This window comes from Molothrus ater, chromosome 15, assembly GCF_012460135.2.
Source record: "Molothrus ater isolate BHLD 08-10-18 breed brown headed cowbird chromosome 15, BPBGC_Mater_1.1, whole genome shotgun sequence".
Classification (NCBI taxonomy): domain Eukaryota; kingdom Metazoa; phylum Chordata; class Aves; order Passeriformes; family Icteridae; genus Molothrus; species Molothrus ater.
The window spans coordinates 1,020,493-1,027,783 of NC_050492.2; the positions used below are offsets into that span (position 1 = coordinate 1,020,493).

At 52.1% G+C, this 7,291-nt stretch overlaps 1 long non-coding RNA gene across 1 annotated transcript; it reads right to left on the bottom strand.

Annotated features, from left to right (window-relative positions):
• Positions 1 to 584: 584 nt before the first annotated feature.
• LOC118692176 (uncharacterized) lies at positions 585 to 2,383 on the bottom strand. The gene is made up of 2 exons (XR_004981123.1): positions 2,204 to 2,383; positions 585 to 1,636 (listed from the first exon to the last, which is right to left on the bottom strand). It is a non-coding gene; the product is annotated as an uncharacterized LOC118692176 (long non-coding RNA).
• Between the last annotated feature and the right edge of the window lie 4,908 nt (positions 2,384 to 7,291).

Below are 7,291 nucleotides of genomic sequence, written 5' to 3' on the forward strand. Positions count from 1 at the left end.
TGCCCCGCAGCAGAGCCCGCTGCCCGAGGCTGGCACTGTGGGCACACAGGAGGATGTGCTGGCTCCTGGCGTGGCACAGGCTGTCCCCCCGCTGGCTGCCAGCGCTGCGCTGGCGGCACAGCCTCCCGGGCTCGGTGCCACCCCGGCAGATGGGCAGCAGGGCAGCGCTGCAGGAGCAGCGGGCGCGTTCCCTGGCGGGGTGTTAGGGTAGGATTGATGTCAGGAATGTTAAACCAGCAGCTCCTGCAGGGTCCTGACCCCTCTGGAGAAGGAGCCGAGCCGCTGGGTGTGGGACAGGGTGAGCGCTGGCAGCGCCCCTATTGCCACCATCTCCCCAGTCCCGGCCCTCTGCTACAGAAATCACTGCCTCGACTCTTGTAGCTCCTTCCCAAGAGCTCAGCCTGCTCTGGAAGCAGCCACAGGCACTCCCAAGGCTTCCACAACCAGGGAAGGGCAGCTGAGTTTGCTGCAGACGGCTGCAGCTGCCCCTGATGCTGTGCAGGACCTGCCTTGGCTGCTGCCAGTGCTGCAGCTGCTGCATCTGAGGGCTGACCCCAAAATAACAACAGGAACACGCTGTGAAATTCCGAGATGAAACAACAATAAAAACCATCTTTATTGCTATCACTAAAAGCACAAACAGCAGCACTTTGCTCAAGCTGAGCTCTAAAAGCAGGGTTTTAAAGCCTGCCCAGGGGGATACGTGCCAGCAGTACATGGCACCACAGCTTCCCCAGGCTCCTTCCCAAATACTGCACCCAGCATCTCAGGGACTGCCCCATGCTTTGTGTCCTGCTGCGTGCTCTGTGTCAGTCTTGATTTGTGCAATAAAAACCAATTGGTTTCGAGTCCCTTTGTGCCAATGTAGAGTTATTGGATTCCAGCAAAAAGGGGTAAACAAATACTGAGATTTCACAAGCAAGCAAAACGTGCACTGAAGCTCTGAGGTGCTGTTGCACCCTCTCCCTGCCTGTGTTCTCTGCCCATTTGACCACGTTGTTTGGTGAGTGGCAAGTGAAGATCTGCTGACAAGTCACACCAGAATCCCACTGGCAGGGAAAAGTGGCACAGAGGCTTTGCTGAGCATTGGCACTTCATCTGGAATCTGTTCTGTGTCCCAGAGTTGTGCTGTCCTTGCCAGAGCTCTGCCAGTCCATGTGCCCACATCCTGGCTGCCTCCTGCCAGCTGATTTTGGCCAGTGCAGAGCTGTCCCCTGGCTTTCTGTGCCATTGCTCCTCCTGACTCCTCCTGGAAACACCAGTGCTCATCTTCATCCTGAAGGTTTTACTGGGAAAAGGTGTCTTCCCTTTCCCAGGGAGCCATGGCCAAATGGCACAATACCCCAAATTTTCTGTACCTGGTTTTTGTTTCCTGGACCACTGTGGACCACACTCCACTGTGTCTGTGTCACATCCCTTCCTCAGGTGCTTTCCATGTTTCGGAAGGAAAAGCCATGAACAACTCACACAGCATGTCCATGACTCTCTCCAAGTGTAATAAAACGAGATTTTAATCCAAACTTCCCTGGTTCATTCAGTGCCTGCATGGATGGTTTTCAGTTTCCCAGACTGGTTTTGAGGTCTAGTGGTGCACCAGAGACTGGTGGGCACATGTTCAGCAGCTCTGAGGGGAGCTCTGTAGGAGAAGGAAAGGGGCAAGGACAGAGGTGGGTGGATCCTCTCCAATTTCTCTTTACTGATACAGATAACACTCTTTGGAACTGTGAATTCCATCCCACTTCCCTGGGCCTCTTCTGGGAGAACAGAACAAGCTCCCCAGTGCTGGGGTGAGTTAGGAGAAGAGCTGGGAGGATGGGTGAGGAGAGCAAGCCCAGTACAGTGATGCTCTGGGCAATCCCAGATAGATCCAGCCCCCCTGAGAAGAACAAGAGGTATTTGCCACTTCTACCAAAGTTCTGTGCAGTGCAGGGAATGAGGCAGGGTAATGAAATGTGCCCTGGTTTCCATTTTTGCTGAGAGGACAAGCAAGAGGAGTGGCAGCACCATGCAGAGGGAGAAAAGCTGTCCCTGATGGCTCTGCACAATTCAGGGCTCAGCTTTGCTCCTGTGCTTCAGCTTTGCTGATGTCTTCAGCTCCTAATTTTCATGCACTGTTACCCCAGGGGATGGAGGGGCAGAGGCAGTCCCAAAGGCAGGTCAGCTCTCAAAGGTTATACATGACTGATTAAAGGAAAAATCTTACTTCTTCCTGTCATGGTAGCTTGGAGTTCAACTTGTGCCATGGAGCCTGCACAGGGGTCACCTCCCAGCCAGGAATTCCTGCAGAGGTAGCAAAGCTTTCAAGGAGGAGCTGGAAGGAGCCTTGGCTTCGAGGTGGATGGAACTAAGAACCTTCTGGAATCATTGTGCTCCCTGCCAGCTGGATCCAAACATCTCTGGACTGGTCCTTTCATGACTGCAGGAAATAAACATGCTGCCACTCTCAGCATTAAAGCCCCAATAGGCCATGAGCCTAAAAGAGAAAAACCAGGGGATCTTCCCATCCCCAGGAAGTCACCAGCGCTCGCTTCATTCCCAGTGGAGATGGCCAGGAGGAGCTGGGGGCTCTGACTGTTCCCCTGAACATTTCCCAGGATGGCCCATCCCCCTGGCCCTGTTTGGCCACCGTGCTGCAAAGCTCCAGGTGCTGTTCCAGGGTGTGAGCAGTCCCTGGCACAGACCCAGCTCCCTCCCCATGGATTTTACAGCTGCAGGTTCTGCTCTGCAGCCTCACAGACGTCGCATGGTGCTGGACTTGTGTCTGCTCTGGGGGCACCACTTGGGGAAGGCTGCTGAGCTCAGCTCTCTTGGATTTATTACATGGTCAGGCTCATAAAACAGGCTGTAAACTCAGGTGCCTTAATTCAGGCCCCCCGTTTGTCAGAAGGTTAAATCCATGCTGAGCTCAGGGTCTGACACCCTGGAGCAGCACAACCAAGCCCTGATGGGGGGCCTGGAGTGGAGGGAGCCCTGCAGTGCTGAATGGCCTTCCTCGGTCAAAATCCTCCTCATCATCACTCCTGGAAACCCTCTGGGGCTGCAGGCTGGCACTGAGGCCTTACAGGAATAATCCTCCAGGATAAGGAGTTTCCAAGCAGTGAGAACAGCTGGGTACACTGAGACCTCAGGTGCAACCACAGGGAAGATTCAGCCCTGGGAATCATAATTTTGCCATTAAATATCCTCATTTCAAGCTGGTGGCACTGCAGTTTGTGTTACTGTGGTCTGACCTCCTGTGTCTCTGCCAAGGCCCACTCAGAGCTGGCACACATCATGCTGTGCTCCTGACACCCACAGCCTTCAGGGGCCCTCAGAAATCAGGCTTGGGAGCCTTCAGGTCTTGTCTACAATATATTCTAGCTTAAATGATACTTGATTTAGCTTTAATAATTTTGCCAAAAGTTATTTAAGGAACTTTTGCTGTGCCTGCAGCTTTCTCCAGGGTCAGATGCCTCACACAGCTTGTCTGAGTTGTGATGGCACCCAGGTGACTGCTGTTTATCCTGCTGGTTTGGGGTTATCTTATTTCTATTACTCCCAACTCCTCTTAGCTCCACTTCTGCTTAGCTTTGTGCAATTGCATGACTTTCCCCTCCATTAAGAAATCCTGTAGTACAGAGAGAAGTTCAAACAAACCTAAATAATCACAGCACAACAAACATACAGCCCAGCAGGAGAGGCAAGAGTGTCATCCAACAGCAGGCATTGACTAGGAACTTATTAAAATTACCCTGAATGAACCCAAAATTGAAGAGGGATTGCTCCCACTGTGCTTCTCCAGGAAGCTCCTTTGGGAACCTTGCTGTGATGCCAGCGAGGGGAAGGGTGAGAATTAACACAGGGAAAGGGATAGGGATGTGGCACTGCTGTTTCGTTCCCTTTTTCCACTCTGTGTCCCCAAAGCAGCAGAGATATCACTGCCAGGAAAGCAGCTTGGTGGGGGACAGTTTGCAGTAGCCTTCACCCATGCTGGAGTTTAATAATTTTCATTTCTTTGTATCTAAAATTAGGAGGAAAAGTGGCCAAACCCCATCAGTTTGGGGAAAGAACACCCACACCCACCCAAGCAGATGGGTCTGTTTTTAGTTTATAATTAAACTCACCCTCCTGGCGGGGAGGGAGAGCCCGTTTATAGCAGGGGAGGGAGCAGGAGATCCTCTCCAGGCTGTTTTCCAGCAAGGGGGAGTCTCATTCCTGCTGAAGGGAGCAGGATGACAAAGCCGCGAGGAACTGGAGAGGGATTTGCTGCCCTCCGGGCACACTCTGCTATCCCGACAGCTGGAATGGCCTCATTTCAAACATGTTCAGCTTTTTGTCCTGAGGAGCACAAATCTCTGTGGCCATGGTGCCATCTGTCCCACCCAGCACAGCCCTGGTGGTGTCTCTGCTGTCCCTCCCCGTGGTCACTGGGGCACAGCCCTGTCACCAACCCGAGTGGGGACAGCCCTGAACGAGCAAAGGAATATTCCCAGATCCCAGATTTCACCAGGACAGTGAGACAACCATCACTGGTGCACAAGGCCCACTGGGAGAGCTGTGCTGGCCTCTGGGAACGGGGCACAGCCAGAGGGGCTGCAGAGCCTGGAAGGTGCTGCCAGTGGGGATGGGCAGGCAGCAGAACGGCAGGGAAAGGGCAAAACGGGAACAGGGAGAAGGGAAAAAGGAAAAAGAAAAGGGAAAAGGGAAAGGGAGATGGGAAAAGGAAGATGGAAAAATGGGAAAAGAAAAGGGAAAAGAGAAAAGGAAAAATGGAGAGGGGGAAAAATAAAAGGCAAAGTAAAATAAATCAATATTCAGTTAAATTCTATTAAATTAAAGGCCCAGCAAGGCCAGCTGAGCTGGTCAGCATCTGTCTCCCCCAGTCCCTACCAAAGGCACGGCTGAGGGATTGTTCCCTGTGGGATTTGGCCCCGTGAGAGCCCCTGCTCAGCCCCCTCAGCCTGGGTTTGTACAGGCTGGGGTTTGCAGCCACACCTGCAGAGCTGTGCTGCTGCCCAGGGCACTGCAGGCAGGGATGGGCTTTGGGAAGTGAGCCTGGAGCACGCAGGACACGCCAGCCTGGCCCTGCTGGCTGATACTCCTGTGCTCTAGGGAGCAACACTCAAAAATTGTACCCTAAGAGCCAAAAATTCCTGAAGGAGAGCAAGAAAATCAGATTTCCCTCCTGGCTACAAAGGCTCAGCCACTGATTCCCCTTCCCAAGACTAGCTTGGAAACCCAAGGGGACAAGAGTGCCTTTGGCAAGAGACTGCCTGAAACGTGAGGAGGCTTTTCTCTAGATTTTCAACATGGTTTTTTAATTCTAAGCAAAACATCCAGAGTCTCCTACCTCATGAACCTTGCTCCACTGCCTTGACTTTTAAGTCAAATATTTCTCCCAGAGAATGCACTTGGCTTAAAACAACTGAACTACTGAGATGCTCAAGTGTCCTTCTGCTTCTGGATGAGCAGCACCCAGGGTGCCCCAAATCCCTGGCACTGACTGTAGTGGTGAGACAGGAAAATCCATCCGACCTCGTCACCCCCACAGCTCCCCATCCCCTCTGCATCCATCCCCACAGCTCCCCATCCCCTCTGCATCCCCAGCTCCCCATCCCCTCTGCATCCATCCCCACAGCTCCACATCCCCTCTGCATCCATCCCCACAGCTCCCCATCCCCTCTGCATCCATCCCCACAGCTCCCCATCCCCTCTGCATCCATCCCCACAGCTCCCCATCCCCTCTGCATCCCCAGCTCCCCATCCCCTCTGCATCCCCACAGCTTCCCATCCCCTCTGCATCCATCCCCACAGCTTCCCATCCCCTCTGCATCCATCCCCACAGCTTCCCATCCCTCTGCATCCATCCCCACAGCTCCCCATCCCCTCGTCACCCCCACAGCTCCCCATCCCCTCTGCATCCATCCCCACAGCTCCCCATCCCCTCTGCATCCATCCCCACAGCTCCCCATCCCCTCTGCATCCCCACAGCTCCCCATCCCCTCTGCATCCATCCCCACAGCTCCCCATCCCCTCTGCATCCATCCCCACAGCTCCCCATCCCCTCTGCATCCCCACAGCTCCCGGTCCCGGTGCCTTCTCCCAGCCGGGAGGGGCTGGGGCTGGGGCAGAGCATCCCTCGGCAATCACAGCCAGGAGATAAAGCCTCATTTGCAACGTTGCCTTCAGTTGACCACTACATGTGAAACAAGATAACAGCTTGTACTAATGAAGGTGTAATTTATAAACTGCCGGGGCTGGCGGGGCTCTAAGGGCGGCAGAGGAGCCCGAGAGAGGCGGGTGAGGGCTCCTGATCCCCGCCGCAGCTGTCCCAGCCCGCCCGGCTCCCTCACCGCCGCTGCTCCTGCTCTGAATTTGCTGTAACTGATCCGTTTAAGACAATCTCTGAATTTCTAATGAGGTGATTAGCTGCAGAAAGGATTTCCTTGCAGAACACTTCATTGCTGTTTTGCTCACTGTCAGGCATCAGAATAAGGACCCACACTTGCATATTAATAGCAGCATTAGGTGCTAGTGCAGCTGTTTTATCAGGGATGTTATCACTCCCCTGAAATAATTGACGTGGAAAAGCCCCATGGTTTTATTTTGCATGAAATAAAATGTTCCAATTCCCCAGGTTTTGTTTTCAAAACCTGAAGCGTTTCTATAATTTCTGGAATGCAGAATAACAACAGCACAATTTCCCTTAAATCAAAAGCTGGATCTCTTCCAAGTCATTTAACTTCCAAAAGTTTGAATTCCTTTAAAAAAAAATTAAAAATAAAAGCGATTCAGTCTGAGCACTTCTAATGAGAATATCACAATTATACTTAGATTGCCACACGGGATTTCTCCTTACAGCAGCTTGATTCATGGGGGAAATTAACTTGTTTAAAAGTAACAGTTTTTAATAGAAATGTTCTGCTGACTTTTCTCCTTGTATTCGAGCTGGAATCTGCTTTGGCATGCCAGGTCCTGAGGCTGGGATGAGCTCCCTACTCCACGCCTGCATCATTCCAGCAAGTGGATCCTGCCCACAGCCTGTTGCAGCCACACAACTCATACCAAGAAGGCCACTCTAACTGTTAAAAGAAAAAAAAATCAAACAGAAAAACTACTTAAAGTCTTGAAAACTTCCAAAGTCAGCACTTGAAGAAATGTGAAATGCAGTGAATTAATGAGAGAGAATGAATCATTAAAATTGCATCACCACGGCGTGTTCCTGATCGCATCTCCTGTAATGTTCTCACAGTCTGAACAATTGATTAAGAAAAACACCACTGCACACTAAAAATTGGAAACGGTTAAGAAG